This window comes from Anser anser, assembly GCF_964211835.1.
Source record: "Anser anser genome assembly, chromosome: 4".
Taxonomy (NCBI): domain Eukaryota; kingdom Metazoa; phylum Chordata; class Aves; order Anseriformes; family Anatidae; genus Anser; species Anser anser.
Window position 1 is genome coordinate 11,786,555 of NC_139724.1, and position 15,047 is coordinate 11,801,601.

General features: G+C 42.1%; 1 protein-coding gene and 1 long non-coding RNA gene across 9 annotated transcripts in view; one reads left to right on the forward strand and one right to left on the reverse strand.

Annotated features, from left to right (window-relative positions):
- Window positions 1-4,203: 4,203 nt before the first annotated feature.
- On the reverse strand, window positions 4,204-9,594 carry LOC310899470. Of its 5 annotated transcripts, none has more exons than XR_014584298.1 (4): window positions 9,562-9,594; window positions 9,159-9,329; window positions 8,069-8,151; window positions 4,204-7,888 (listed from the first exon to the last, which is right to left on the reverse strand). It is a non-coding gene; the product is annotated as an uncharacterized lncRNA (long non-coding RNA). The 5 variants fall into 5 exon arrangements; XR_014584299.1 differs by lacking the exon at window positions 9,562-9,594 and having other exon boundaries at window positions 4,204-7,368; window positions 7,686-7,888; window positions 9,159-9,531; XR_014584300.1 differs by lacking the exon at window positions 9,562-9,594 and having other exon boundaries at window positions 4,204-7,041; window positions 7,686-7,888; window positions 9,159-9,530.
- A 186-nt stretch (window positions 9,595-9,780) lies between these two features.
- The window catches only part of GPRIN3 (GPRIN family member 3), a 56,887-nt gene continuing 51,620 nt past the window's right edge, over window positions 9,781-15,047 (forward strand). For 3 of the 4 annotated variants that reach the window (XM_083835833.1, XM_083835831.1, XM_083835832.1), the window contains exon 1: window positions 9,781-9,981. The gene's annotated coding sequence lies outside the window, so the exon portion shown is untranslated. Of the gene's footprint in view, window positions 9,982-12,563; window positions 13,446-15,047 lie in introns of those variants that run through there. The other variant, XM_083835837.1, reaches the window with a different exon arrangement.

Consider the following 15,047-nt stretch of genomic DNA (forward strand, 5'->3'; position numbering starts at 1 on the left):
TCTGATGATAAATTTTCTTGTTTTTATGTCAAACCCTGGTTGGCAGCTATGCCACTGCACCCCGGTGAGCAAGCACCTCCTTTTGCCTCCAAGAACAGTCCTAGGGACTGGTCTTGATTAAGCAGCTAATAACTATAATGATTATAACAACTATACTTCCTGGCAGACTTCCCACCAGGCTCTCTGCCTCCCCAGGTGTTGTGTTTACAGTAAAAACCACAGTAATCTGGGGGAAGGATCTAATCCTTACAATAAACAGGCCCATTGATGCTCACATTGATACAGCACACACACAAGATTTACAGAAAGCTGAGCAAACTGAGATATACACCAAAAGGGTGTATTTCTCTTGGTACAGTTCCCTTGACCACTCAGTGCCCATCAAACGATAATGAATATGCAAACACTTTCTGATATGCACAGAAAGTTGTAGGCCCAGATTGCGCCAGCTGTACTTGAGCAGCGTTTCCCCCCAAAGTCACCTTGGCTGCCTTGCTAGGCTGAGAGTGTGTATAAATACAAATGAGCAAAACTGTTCTTCACCAAGGCCACTGCTGCTTTTTAACGTGTGAAATATTACAGATCATTTCCAGAACACTGTGCACAAAGCACACTGAGGATCTTAACAGAGTATTTTTAGATGTAGTATTTTTCAAGACACAATAGATCTGGAGTCAAAACCAAGCAGAGATCATTAATTTGTGATTGTACTGACTTCCTTGAGGGTGGCAGTTTGCTAAGGTAAAGAGACAGCTTATGTGTGATCTAAGATCATGCTGATTGCTTCTAGCTTACACTGTTGACTTATTTTGCACTGGATGTGCTACACAGGCACAAAGAAAAACTAAATAAATGTGAGCTAGACAGAAATAAAGAGTGACTAACCAAAGAGTCTGTCTACTTCACGCAGATGCATTCTTCAAAGATTCCAAAGTTTTACTGTTCTCTGTGCACTATCCCTAGTAATTCTGAGAACCATAGAACAGGGCGACTTTGCTTACCAGTGTTATTTTGCATCTGTAATTGCCCAGGCTGCATGTACAAAGTCAGTCTGCAGCTCTGAAGAGCTCAGCCTGCCACCTCTCTGGGTTATTAAAGAGACTCGGGGATTTAAAAACAACAGTTCTGCTAGGAGGCTTTGCACTTGTTATTGTCATAAGTAACAGCTAACATCACATGGGCAGGCCAGTGTATACTGCAGCAGCCATGTCATGGGCTGAATTAGCTAGCCCATGTCAGGCTCTGGTGAGAGAACAGATGGCTTTCAAGCCTCATTTCTCCCTACCTGCCAGTCTTCAACCATGCACACCTGAGGTCATACAGCCTGGGCTCAGTGGTTTTATCTGGAAAGAAGAAAAGCACAGTGACTCTGTGCTGTGCCCTCCCTCTCCCACCATGCTGAATGCAGTAGGAGACAGGTGAGCTCTGTACCTGGCAGGGTTAGATCATTAATGCATGTAAACGCAGCAGCGAAAAGGAAAAGAAGATGGACAGATGCATGCTGCTTCAGCCTAGCTTTGACTAGGAAGGACTCTCCGATGGTAAACTCTGCTGCAAGGATTACTCACCAGCACACTGGTTGAGACAGAGAGCATCTATTTTTTGTATTGCATCCTTCTTGCCTGGTCTTTAGCAGTGCCATAATAAAATGGATTAATAATAACAACTCAGTGCCAATGCACATTTATAGTTTAAATCTTATGCTAATCCTAGTAGTACAGTCTATTGTCCCTGAGAGGAAAGGGGGGGAACAACCTTGGCTCCAAGCTAAACAAGTCTATCCACTGGAAAGGTAATTAACAGCTGGTCTCCATGGAGCCTTTATCACAAAATCAATAGTAGTCAGTTCTGATTTCCCTTGTTCTTCTTTACTTTGTGCTGCTTTCACTGTTTATAGAAATGTTTGTGGGTCTGGCTGTTGGACTGGCATTGGAAAAAATGAAGCTAACAGGATTGTGTCAACTGAAATCAAGTAAGTTTGCTTTGTCCAGAGATTTTGGCAAATCTTATTTCAGGATTTTACTCTCTTCACTTTCTGACCTTCCTATTTCAAAATGCCTATTTGATCTTCTTTGTGCCATTACAGAAATCACAACAGAATTCTGACTTTCCATTGTTTTTAAGCTACAACTTCAGACTTTTCTTAAAACAACCATGACAGCAGCTGCCCTAAACACAAGTTTTAGGGATAAAATCAGTATCAAAGTGCAAGATGGACGTATTCCTATAGTTGTGCGTACAGAATTGCTGAGGCTCCCTCTAGGATCATCTGGAAAGGATATAGATGCCTGGAGGGGATTCAGGGAAGAATCACAAATAATGAGACCTGGTAATCATGCAGTTAAACTTACATATTTTATCAAAAAGGGAAGGAGCAGATGGACATATGAAGATATTCTTGCAAGAGAGGAACTGAACAGGAAAATTGACAGATTTGCCATCAAATGAGTGTTTAAATGATATCAGACAATTTTCTAAAAGTTTTACCATGGACAGCTCAAAAGCTGTTGGGCCTGATGCAAAAATCACTGCATAAATTTCTCAGGCCGGTGCTGTGAAGGACGATACAGTAGATACATACAGTGTAGCCTCCTGATCTAGTCACAGGAGTGTTTTAATCTTTGGGCTGCCCAGTAGGGTCAGCATGGCTTGTAGCTCGCACGTGCCTTCTGAGAGAAGGGCTCTTTCTCAGATAGCTTGCACAAACTCTACAGAGGACTTAGAAGTTAAGTCTGATTTCCCACCCTCTTTGAGATGGCTAACCTCTCATTACCTTTCTTTCTACACTTTGCTTGGCTTTTCCCGTTCTCATTTACCCTCACCTCCAGGGCCATAATAATAAGGGAATTGAAAGCGGAATATGTCCCCTTATCTGTTGGCTGCGTCCCAAGAGAGCAGAGCTGCCTGGGAACATAGGCTTTATGGGGTTCCAGGGTGCTTACTATCCATCTCTCTTGGCAACTGCCTCAGGCCTTCAATCAGCTTCCCTGTCCCCCTCTCTGAGCAGGCAGGTCAAGGACATTTATTATAAAATGTGCAGCCTACGCACCCTAAAGCCCTACTTTCCTTCCTGTCCTCCTTCTCACCTTTATTTTCACCCCTAATAAACTTGCTAGGCTATAAACAGGAGAAAAAAAGGACTCAGTGCATGTGTTTTCCTATGGATTTCCATTTTTCCTATGGATTCCATATTGTTTTTTCCCCTTACTGTTTGTAATAAAATGGGGAAATGAGATTAAAAACTCAATACTGAATGCAAACAGACCGTTTAGGTTATACTTTGTTCAGTAGTGCTTCATGTTTACTTTACTGATATAACCTTTCCAGACATTGGCCACTTCTGGTGTGATAACTAAATATTGTCTTTAAAATAGAAGCCTTAAATCACCACATACGTAACAGATCTGAAAATACAGACCGTAATAACCATAAATAACAAATAGCCATCTATAGACAGCAAGCTGCCTGTCAAGCCATAAGCTTTTATATTCACAGGAAGATGAGGAGTGAGATGAATTGGGAGAATATGTTGACCCAAAATCACATTTGTAAAAGCAGTCTTCATGGATTGCTAGGCAATAGAAGTTCTTCAAAGGCATTCTCAGATTTTTCTCAGATCCTTCCTGACATTCTCATTGCCCTCAAAACGAATTCAACCTAGTTTCACAAAGAGTATTGAAAGCAAGTGTGTCTACAGATTTAGACACATTTTTAGCTTTTGGGGGGAAAAACAGTGGTATATACACAGTGGGCATTAATAAGATTTTCTGGGCCAGGGTTCGACCTGCCATTGCACAGGAGACCACTTGGGAATAGAAGCTGAAACAAAGGAACAGTCTCATTTTGCCACTGACCCTGGATTCCAAGGGTTCTAATCCCAGCACTGTCAGACTGGGCTCCCAATTGCAAGAAATACAAAATACCAGTGAATGAGGCTCTGTCCTTTCTAAAGTCAATTAAAAGACGTTTGTGGAATTCAATGCAGCCAAAATGAGTTGAAATCACCAGGTTTCTCTTTATTCATGGTAAATTATGGAGCTCTTTTAATAAATTCATCTCTAAATACTGAATACTTGAATACTGTAAGATCTGAAAGCTTTCTTATAAACTTGGATCCTTCTATAGCTGGTAAGAAAATGCAAGCACTTCCTACATTACCAGCACTATGCTGAAACAGTCACAAATCTCTTATTTTGTCACGCAAAAATCTTTGGCTAGGCAGATCATTTCTGAAGGTGTTGAATGTACAGCTGATTCTTTTAATTTGCTGGCTAAACTGGTAAATGACTATAAAGAAGAAATACTACTGAGAAATGTACCCTCAAAAAAAAAGGCTGTGTTTAGTGATCTGCAGATCTCACATACAGATAAATGTTTCTCTGTATTTACTTTTACATACTATGATAGGGTAGCTGTTCCCTATGCATTAGCTGTAGGAAGAAACAAAATAATCTTTCATTTAAGAAAAAGAATGTCTTGCTTTCCTCTCTATTGAGCTGATTCTTCATACTCCTTTTCTAGTGTAAAACTATTTCAGGGATGCTTATGCCTTGGACGGGTATATGCTTTGCTGGGTGAAAAAGCTGTCTGGGTGGCCGGAATCTAAGAATTATGGTGAATGGAGTTAAATCCAGTTGGAGACCAGTCACAAGTGGTGTCCCCCAGGGCTCAGTATTGGGGCCACTTCTCTTCAGTATCTTTACCAATGATCTGTACTACTGACTGATCTATTAATACAAGTCTATGGTAGGTACTTGGGCCAAGCAAAGCCAGCTCTCCTGCATATATCTAAATCTATGTGAAGTTTGTACATGGATCCATTCCACACCTGGTTTTGGATCCTCTGGCCTTGACCACCAGGCATGTGATGGGTTGAAGGTGGAAAGGAAAGCACATTATTGTTGTGGTTTTCCTAGAGCCATCTAACTGAGCTATAAAAGGAGTATGCAAATAGAATGGCATCAAAGAAAGGCAAAATGTGGATTTCTATATATTGTCTCCCTCTCCAGATTTTGCAAGGGTACCTCTAAAAGCTATCTTGTGTTCCTTTTATTATGTAAAGGGGCTGGTGTACAGAAAGACTTGGATTGCTCAAGTCGTAAACATAATTCAGACCTGAGGAGACATTGTACTGCATTTAAACATGGTTTTGTCACTTTATGCAACCCTAGTATCTCCGTGCCATTAATGTTTCTGTGTACTTCTCAGAGCTGCTGTTACTGCAGCTCTTGTGGGACAAATATTTTTTGTTCTTTATTCAGGAAGTGAATTTATCCTGAAGTCCATGCACAGTTGCCTGAATAGGACTAAAGTTGTAAGTTTGCTAGAGCCTGACTGAAAGAGCATTCAAATGAATGGACACTTTAATTGAATTCTAAGGGCATTCAGTTGGGTGGTGGTTTAGATGGTTCTTAGCAAGGATGCATATAACATTGAATACATCTTCGGCTACTGTGAACACTGCAGATAATGATTCAGTGAGGCTACACTAGCTTGTGCCAATAAGCTTTTCTCTCTGTGTGAAGATACAGGAAGAAAAAGCCTCACACATGGACAGAGACTTTAAGGACACACAGGAAATTGACTGGAACCATGAGAAGACAGAAAATAATCTCATCAATATTTCATTGGGAAATGGAAAATAATACCTCCTAATAATACCTCCAGCTGATTGTTTTCAAGCACTCACATGATGGTGTGTGAAAAGATGGGAAACTTCTCTTCAGATTCCTGTGGTTGTGCTATTACATCCATATATTACAAACATTACATACATACTATACACTACAAATATTACAGAAAACATTTGAAGGGGTGTTTAAAACTGGTTAACAAATTTTTATTTTTAATCTCTAAGATGATTCTCCCTTCACATAGAGCTAACTACATCTTCCCAAAATTCAGATACTGATAACTAAATAAGTAAATGTTTGACATCCTATTATTCCCACTGGGGAAAAGTCAAGCCTCTCTGCATGAAAACTGTGCTTCTTAAGTAGTAACGTTGAGGGGAAAAAGAAAAAAAAAAAGCCCAGTCTACATATCACTGAAGGAGATATTCATGTTGGCTAATGATAACTTAACACATCTACCCCCAAGCTAACCAGAGGCTGAATGAATCTTCTCATGGGACCTTTATCCAGGTAAAATCCTTATTGAAGTTATGACGCTTCCTTTTTGAAATAATACCAAATACACCTACACAGCTGCGGGCTGATCTTTGCCTTCCTTTCAAAACCTGATCTGATAAATGGAAATATTTAGAATATCCAAAGTATTATAACTTTGGATGTGTGAAAGGGAATGAAGTAGATAAATAGTCCTCGCTTTTTCTACTAGTGTTAGGCTGCCCCAAGTCACACACTGTCTGTAATTGCAAGGACTAGGTGTTTCAGAAGATGAGTTTTCTTATGAAATAAAAGCCATGATTCCCAAGTCTACATTTTTCTCTAAGATCCAAGCCAATAAATATCATTCAAGACTTAAAAGAAAACCTGTAGAAAGGAGAGGCCTAAAACTCGTAGAGGTGTCTCTGAGACCCTGTGTAAGTCAGGGCTGTTCCAGGTATGCTATACCCAAAGTACAGACTTACGGTTCAGGCACAGTTTAGCCAAATTATTTTTTTGTCTTTATTCAATGTTACTAATTGATTCAAGTGTTCCTAATGCTATGTGGAATTCTGACTTACATTCTGACATCTTTTGAGGAATGACTGACGACCTTCATCCATAATTCAGAAGAACAACAAAGTAAGAAATGAGCAGGCTTTTGACATATCACAGATGAGCTCAATAACTTTAGAATTCTAAATCCTAAACTTGTCCCAGTGACTGTGACAGCCTTGCAAAGCAATGAGGAAGCAGTCTGGGATAAATAGGGTCTGAACTAGAATGGCAGTGGCTCTCCCAAATCTGCCTGGTGCCGTGGAAGGGCGTGTTCTGCACTTTTGTTAGCACCACTAGTGCTGAGTCTGATGGCAGACTTATGTCTTCTGACACAGCCAAATTAATCATTTATTAAGTATGATACATTCCTGTATGCCTGTGGGATGAAAAAAATAAATAAAAGTGCATTAACAAAGTAGTCTAAAGTGCAGTAGCCTAAACATACTACAAAGATTTCTTTAGCTTCCCCACTGTCACTCAGTACCATCAGACAGTGAGGAGCTGGTGGAAGAAACTGAGGCAGATGGTTTCTCAGACCTTCTTTCATCCTAAGGGCTTCAAGTCCTTGAGTTTCTCTGGAAATCTGTCTGCATTTCCATTCCCCAGTAGGGAATAAAGAGGAGCCATGTCAGCTACCGCTGTATTCTCCCATGGCTGCATCCCATCAGGAATTGCTGCTTGGCAAAGCCCTGTCTTTTATCCTCTAAAAGAGAGAAACACGTGGAGGCCTCCTGCATCACCAGCCTGTCTTGTTTCCACCTCGCACCTTCCCACTCATTTTCCTCTAGCCTTTCCACTGCTTTCCCAGCTTTGTACAAATACCCCAAAACCCGTTTTAGCTTCACAAAACCAAGTGCACAGCGATGCCAGGACTGGCCAGGCTTATCAGCAGGAAGTCTTGAATCCTGCACCAGATGGCTGCGAGACAGCAGTAGCTCTTAACCGTGGGGGAGGCAGAGGAGAACAACCTGACATGGCTATGAGGAAATGTTTTTTTGCTCCACAGTACATTTGTCTCACCATTTGCAGAGTCACTAAGCCATCCGGTATTGCTGTCAGAAGAAACAAGCTCCAGGAAGGGAAGTGGGGAGCACTGCTAAAGATGACGTGCCAACTTCCTGCAGGAAATTTTTCCCTTTATTTCCCTGCTTTCCTGCCTTTTATGCAGGCTATTGGAGAAGTGAGGGGTTCACGAAGGAATGTTTCTGTTTCTTCCTAGGTTTCTGAGGTAAAAAGAATGACAGAATTAGGTGACTGAAAATGAACTCCAGGGTTTTTGTTGTTATTTTTATTATGGGATACTTTGGAGTCAGGGAATGGTTCTGGGAAAGGGGCTTGCTGAGGATGACAGACATTTTTTGTCTATCATTACAGCAGACGACAAAAAGAATAACTGCTTATACACTCTTTTCTTTAGCCTTCAAAGCCCTTGCTTGCTTGTGCTGATGAAACAGACTGTAGCTTGTCCACGTTGCTTGGACCTGACCTGAAATTAAACAAAGCAGACTGTGACATTGGTAAGTCATTTGCTCCCCACACCACATGGGATGTAAGAGCAAGCCATTGTAAAATGCTTCAAAAGTAAACCTCTTGTGCTACTGGGCTGCAGAAACATACGAAAGGTGCATGCACACTGCACAGTGTATAGATAAATTAGATAGATGAGATACTCGCTGGCAACTAGGAGCTAGCTGTGCTTGTGGCTGTACAGTGCCAAGCGGGGTGTGCTACTTGGCACTCTTAGCTGAGCTGCTCCACACAGCTCGATCAGGACAACCTGGCTACCTCCCTCCCTGCGCTATTGCAGCAATGCAGCAGGGGTGTACCTTTGGAGGTTGTTCCTAAAGCCAAGTACTTAAAGTCATATCAAAGAATAGGAGGAGGGAAGTAGACCTGGAAACTCAGTCTCCCAGGGCCAGCCAGTCTTGTTCTTGACTGGAAAGGGGAAGAATATTGGAAATGTCAAACCTCACTTCCCAAGGTGACTGGGAATGGCAGCGTTACAAAGCAGATTCATAAACAAACACCACCAAAAAATGAAACATTTTCTTTACCACAGCAGAGTCTATCAACCTGACAACACATCTCCAGATTTAATTTATGCTTCCAAGTTAACTGGCATTTAGAGCAATTTGCATGTGTGTTGTTTTTTTTGTTTGTTTTGTTTTGTTTCTTTACTAGATTTGCAGCCCTAATGCGGACTGAGCATAGCACATCTCAAATAAACAGACTCCCTGCCCCAACACAAATTCTCCAAAGTAACCGACATCTCCATGGTTCAAACACATGTGCCAGGAGAACTGGAGATGTGTTCAGCTCAAGATGTACAGTGCTTTGCCAATAACATTAACAGATAATGGCAAACAGGAAGAAAACAGTTCCCTCTCAAAATGATTGTTCAAGTCTTCATAAATGATCATGATTTTCCTCTAAAGCTTGCCACTACCTTCCAGTGTCCAGCACATAAGTTCATTATTTAACATCAAGACTTACCAGTTCAGAATTGATTTTTCATCATTCTGGCCCCTTCTTCAGCAAGGATTTCTCAGTGCTCAAAACACAGCAATACTGAGAAATCTATTTCCAGAGGGAATACCTTTGGTCCCTTACCATATACTGCAAGCAGCCTCAGAGGCTCAGGGTGCTGGCTGAACAATGTTACACCTGGCACGGAGAAACACAGGTGTATTTCTCCCTGATAGAGAAGCCAGGAAAAGCCAAAAGCTTAGAGCTCCCCAAAAATGTAGAAGCAGATCTCCCACAAACCTCCCCTTCTCCACTCTCCCTTAGATGAAAGAAATCTCATTAGTATCAAAACCCCTGTTCTGTTTCCTTTGTGTTCTCTAGGTGTGTTGTTCAGAAACTCTATAAACCTTTTAGGCAGGTGATAGTTTACCTGCATATCTAACCAGGAGAAAGGGTATTTGGCTATCTTGAAATTACTTACTTTTTCTTCACCTTTCAATGTTTTTGCCAGACGACAAGGGAATCTAAACAGTGCCATCTGATAGAGGGGATTGAATCACTCTTTGCAAACACATAACAGGTGGAGCAAATAGCACACCTTCAAGGTGTAGGCTGGGATACGTTTACATATACATCTGAAAACTCAACAGTCATTCTAGGCCATTGATACAGAGAAGAAAATTTTAAAAATGCCATCAAATACAGTATTTTCTAGGAATAGCTCATCCAAATTTATTTTAAAAATTAAATAACTTAGAAAAAATAATTAAAGAGTTCTTTAAAAATAGAAACAGCTTAAGAAATAGAAATAGAGGATTTGGAGAATTCATACTTATTTGACATTTTACTGGTAAGTACTGTTATTTTTCATTAGGTGTGTATTACATGTTTGAAAGAACCTGGTGGTTTTTTTTATTGCTTTTTTTTTCCCCTTAAGTCACTGCAAAAACAAACAAGCAATGTTGTTGCTTATTACTCTTATAGTAACAAATACAAACAAACACATCTCTTCCTATTTTAGTCAGCTGTATGAAATTTGTAGTTAATTGCTTCTCTAATGACTTTGGACCTGGGGAAAAGTGTTGGTGGAAGGAAGGCAATTATATATTAGATGACTGCTGAATAAATTGTTGCAATAGTTGTAGTAGGGAAAAGAGCTTATCCTGTAATAAGTATAACCAAAATATGCCGAGAAGGAAAAACACAATTCTGAATGAGCTTGTTCCTGTTTGCTTTCGGGGTTGTGGTTGTCACACAAAAAGGTAAACTCAGGTCCTTTGCAAATGGTCCTGCTGCAATCTGTTTTGGAGACACATGGAGGCACAGGATCCTCCTCAACTGCCTGGGAGCTGGTGTGAGCTGATCTGTAGGCAATGGGATGTCTCTGGATGTACTGTAAAGCCAGCATGAGCAGGGTAGTGCTAGGGCATCTTCTAGTTCACAACAATGCCCTGAGAGCAAACACAACAGACTATGGGAGACTCGGTTCAATCTTGGGGAGTAGGAATTATAGTCATATCATATCACTGACAATTTTTATTCTCTTCCTCAGTCCACCCCCCCTTCCTCGTGGTTCACTTTCTTGGGCTATCTTGTATCAGTGCTCCTCTCTGTAGCTGGGGTCACATCAAGCTATGAAGGACTTAAGCTTGACTCTCTCTGAAGTGTAAAGAACTGATTACTGGTATCAGTCTGTATTGTCTATCATGTGCAATTCTAATTAGAAAGCAAAACCTTTTTCTGCTGAGAGACAAGCAAATGAAAATGTATTCTCTTTTTCTGCACATTTCCATTAAAATGACTTGGTTTCTTTTTCAGTGGAATGTGCAAAGAGTAAAAACAAGCATTTTCAAATCAAAAATGAGTATATTAAGTCTTCACTTTCTTAATGAGAAACTGAGGCTGGTGCAACTTAAGTGCAAAGGGGAAGAGAGACAGCAAAACTACCAATACAGCAAGAGTAAACTGCAGTGTTTGCAAACCACTACATTTTCTTAGACAGTCTCAAGCACTGTGGGTATCTATACCCATGTTTCATACTGACATGTGCAATACCCACCCAGGATGATGAGAGAGGGTCTGAACTGGTTGAGGACTTTCACTGCCAGAAACAATAAGAACGAGATGGCCCTAAATGTTGCTGCTTGCCCCTAGCCATGTTCATGGGGGAAGCTGTTATTCGCTTTTTGGCCTCCTGCCCAAAAACATAAACATGCAATTAATGTTAAAAGTAAAATGGGATCAAACCAAGCCCTCCTTCTCTGAGCAGCTATAGAACTGGAAGGTTTTCCTCCTTCTGTTCTCCTAGACCCTGGTGCAAAGCCAGAATAATAACAGGCAGCTGGTGTGGAGCCAGAGTTTAAGCTTTATATCTGATAAGGCTTTTATAAAACTAATATGCCCTTAATAGTATCCCATATTATACCTATAGATGAGAAGAAGGCTGGTGATTAGGTGTTCGTGGCATGTAAAGGCAGGAGCCCTTCTTGAAGAGATTGTATGTGTGGTGTGTATATTTATTTAGCATCTATTGCTTTATATTGATTTTTAGCATCACATCTTGATTTATTGCTTGTCACTGCCATGGTTATGGACCTACTGCAGGTGAATGCTACCAAGTGTTATATATTTCAGCAATGACTTATTTTCATGTTAAAGTATAAAAAAGGAAAATAAGGATGTCTGCAACTCCCTAGTCCTGCAGGGTCTGCTTGCTGCAGAGCTACACTGAGACTGTGTCCCAGGCTGCCTTATGCTAATGATCCACAGCTCAGTGAAGTCAGCCTGAACTGTCCCCCTCAGCCTTCCATGGTTATATCAAGTCAGGTTGTTGTGCAGTCCATCTGTAATCTGTGCTGCAACTGGCACAAGATTAGCTGGGGGAGGGCAGGGGGTTGGATAAGTTGAGAAAGACTGTAGACAAAAATCCAGGTGCCCCAAAACAACCACTTTTCTGACGTCCTCTCTATCCATTTTTGACCTGGGGATTAAAAAAAAAAAAAAAAAATCCTGGTTTAAGGCAAGATTTTCCTCATTTGGCTAAACTGTTGCATCTGACTGTGAGCCTATTTTGTTTTAAATTAGTATGTATGGAATTAAGCCAAATGGTGGAACTATAAATTTTAAATCAGATACAAAATTGCCACCGCCAGGTGTAAAGGACCATAGAATCATTAAGGTTGGAAGAGACCTGCAAGATCATCTGGTCCAACCACCACCCTACCACCAATATCACCCACTAAACCATGTCCCTAAGCGCCAGGTCCAACCTTTCCTTGAACACCCCCAGGGGTGGTAATGGCACCACCTCTCTAAAATTTACATAAAAAAAAAAAAAAGGTTTTATTCAATATATATTCAATATAAGTTCATTCAGTCGGTTTCCATCTGTTCAAAAAATACTCCAGGAATTCATGAGAAGGCTTTATGATAGCTAGGGAAAAAATGTTGATAGCATCCCCATGTTATGGCTGATGAAATCTCTCATGTTCTTGCAACAAGATTAAGAACAGTCAGGAAAATTTTGTAAGCTGCTGTATTGGGTTTACATGGCAAGGTTTTAGTAGCGGGGGGCCGCAAGGGTACCCTCTGTGAGAAGAGTCCAGAAGCTGCCCCATGTTAGATAAGGGACAGATTTGGCTGGCTCCAGAAGGGACCCACCGCTGGCCAGAGCCAAGCCAATAACCGATGTTTGTGCCTCTGTGAGAGCAGATTTAAGAAAAGAGGGGAAAAAAAAAAAGAATGAGGAAAAAAAAAAAAAAAGAAAGGAAAGAAATGTGGCACAACAGCAGCTGGGAGAGTGAGGAGTGAGAACCAGCCCTGCAGCCCCTAGGGTCAGTGCAGCAGGAGGGCAGGAGGTGCTCCAGGCAGGCAGCAGCAGTTCCCCTGCGGCCTGTGGAGAGGCCCCTGGTGGAGCAGGCTGTCCCCCTGCAGCCCACGGGTCCCACACGGAGCAGATCTCCACGCTGCAGCCCGTGGAGGAGCCCCCGGTGGAGCAGGTGGATGTGGCCTGGAGGAGGCTGCGGCCCACGGAGAGCCCCCGCAGGAGCAGGCCCCGGGCCGGAGCTGCAGCCCGTGGAGAGGAGCCCACGCAGGAGCAGGGGTCTGGGGGGAGCTGCCGCCCGTGGGGGACCCGTGCTGGAGCAGTTTGCTCCTGGGGGATGGACCCCGTGGTACGGAGCCGTGTGGGAGCAGTTCTTGAAAAGCTGCTGCCTGTGGGCAGCCCCCGCAGGCTCAGTTGGGGAAGGACGGCATCCCGTGGGAGGGACCCCGCGTGGAGCAGGGGCAGAGAGTGACTGTGAAGGAGTGGTGGAGGTAAAAATGGGTCCGTGGAAGTGCTCTGCAGGAGCAGACTTGCCCTGTGCCTGCTTGGCGGGGTTTTCCTTGCGGGGATTTGCATACGGAGAAAAGCCAGGAGATGCCAGAGGGAGGTGGGTGACGGAGGTCAGGCAGGCCAGACAGTGACAGGTTGCTGGGACTGCCAGGCCTTAAACTTTGGGTCAGTAACGGGTAGGACAAGGAGTAACAGCCCATGTGGTCATGAAGGAGTCAGTAGGACCCTAAGGTGCCCTGGGTCTTCCCCGGACTTCTTCCCAACCCTGGGAGGCAGAGATGGGTCTCATCCTCAGGAGAGGAAACAGGGACAGGCTGACCCATGAGGGAGAAAAATATGGAGCCTGCCTGAGGCTTTCTTTGTACTTCATGTTGCTAGTTTGTAACGCAAAGACCGAATAATCATGAGGACCACATACGTTTCGTCTTGTTAGGAAAAGAAATAGAATGTGCCCATTAATGCTAATGAAAACTAGTGATCTTTTTGCAAAATGACAGTTCCGTTTATATAAGGTAAATATGAAGAGGGAACCAAACTGAGTAACATTTAAGAACTAAGCAAGATAAAGAGGTGTGTTGTTTGCACAAAAAGCTTAATGAAATTGCTACTTTCTTCCTCTGCACAACATGGAGACATAGCACTGAGTAATTAACTTGATATCTTTGGATTACTCCCAAACCATATTCAACTTCATTACACACCCACAAAGGAATGACTGCTTCTGCTTCCATCAGTGTCAGGACTGTGCAGTCAAGTCCTATACTGATTCTGTGGATTACAGGCTGGCTTTTCTAGGATCCCAAATTGCTAGTATATTCTGAAGCTAGAATCTTCTCTTGCTCTCAGTTTCTCACAAGTTACCTGCCTCATGGTTTAACTCACCTCCAGTTCTCTCTTGGTTGGAAAGAAGTGGGTAAGCTCTCCTAGGAAAAGAAACCTTCAGGACAGCTGGCCCTGTAGACTTCTCTGGCTACGAACTACATATGGCGATTATACGACATACTAACCCCTGAAAATGTGTAAGAATATAGCAGGCAAAGAATCAAGTTCTTCCTGTGCAATAATTTACTATACAAAAGGAAAAAAGCTCAGTATCTACTGTCCCAAGATTTAAAAAAAAAAAAAAAGGCAAACAAACAAAAACCCTGGTGTTTCAGTCATCTGTGTTGACTATGTGAGACTGAATCAATCAGGCAAGATAAGGCCTTGAAACTCAGACATCTTATACGTTGGCAAGTGATAGAACACAGGACACAGGGACAATCTTGTTCGTGATCTCTGTGGTCAGTGAAGAGTTAGCTGATAGGGCATGAAAGAGCTCTAGCTGAAGAGAACAGACAGACTACAAAATAGCAAAGGAGGTGAACAAACCTCACGTTCTTTTTAATCTTATAGAGGAAGATCTGGATATCTTGCATCACAGAACAGTCTCAGGTTTGGGGCTCATTTGATTAAAGGAAAGGCTGTCTGTGTTTTTCTTTCGTTTTTTTCTTTTTTTTTTCTCCTTTGGTTTTGTTTCATTCAAAAATGCTCTTCTTTTTCTGAGAACTTCAGCTTTTATCTTCATGAAGCGAAATACCGTA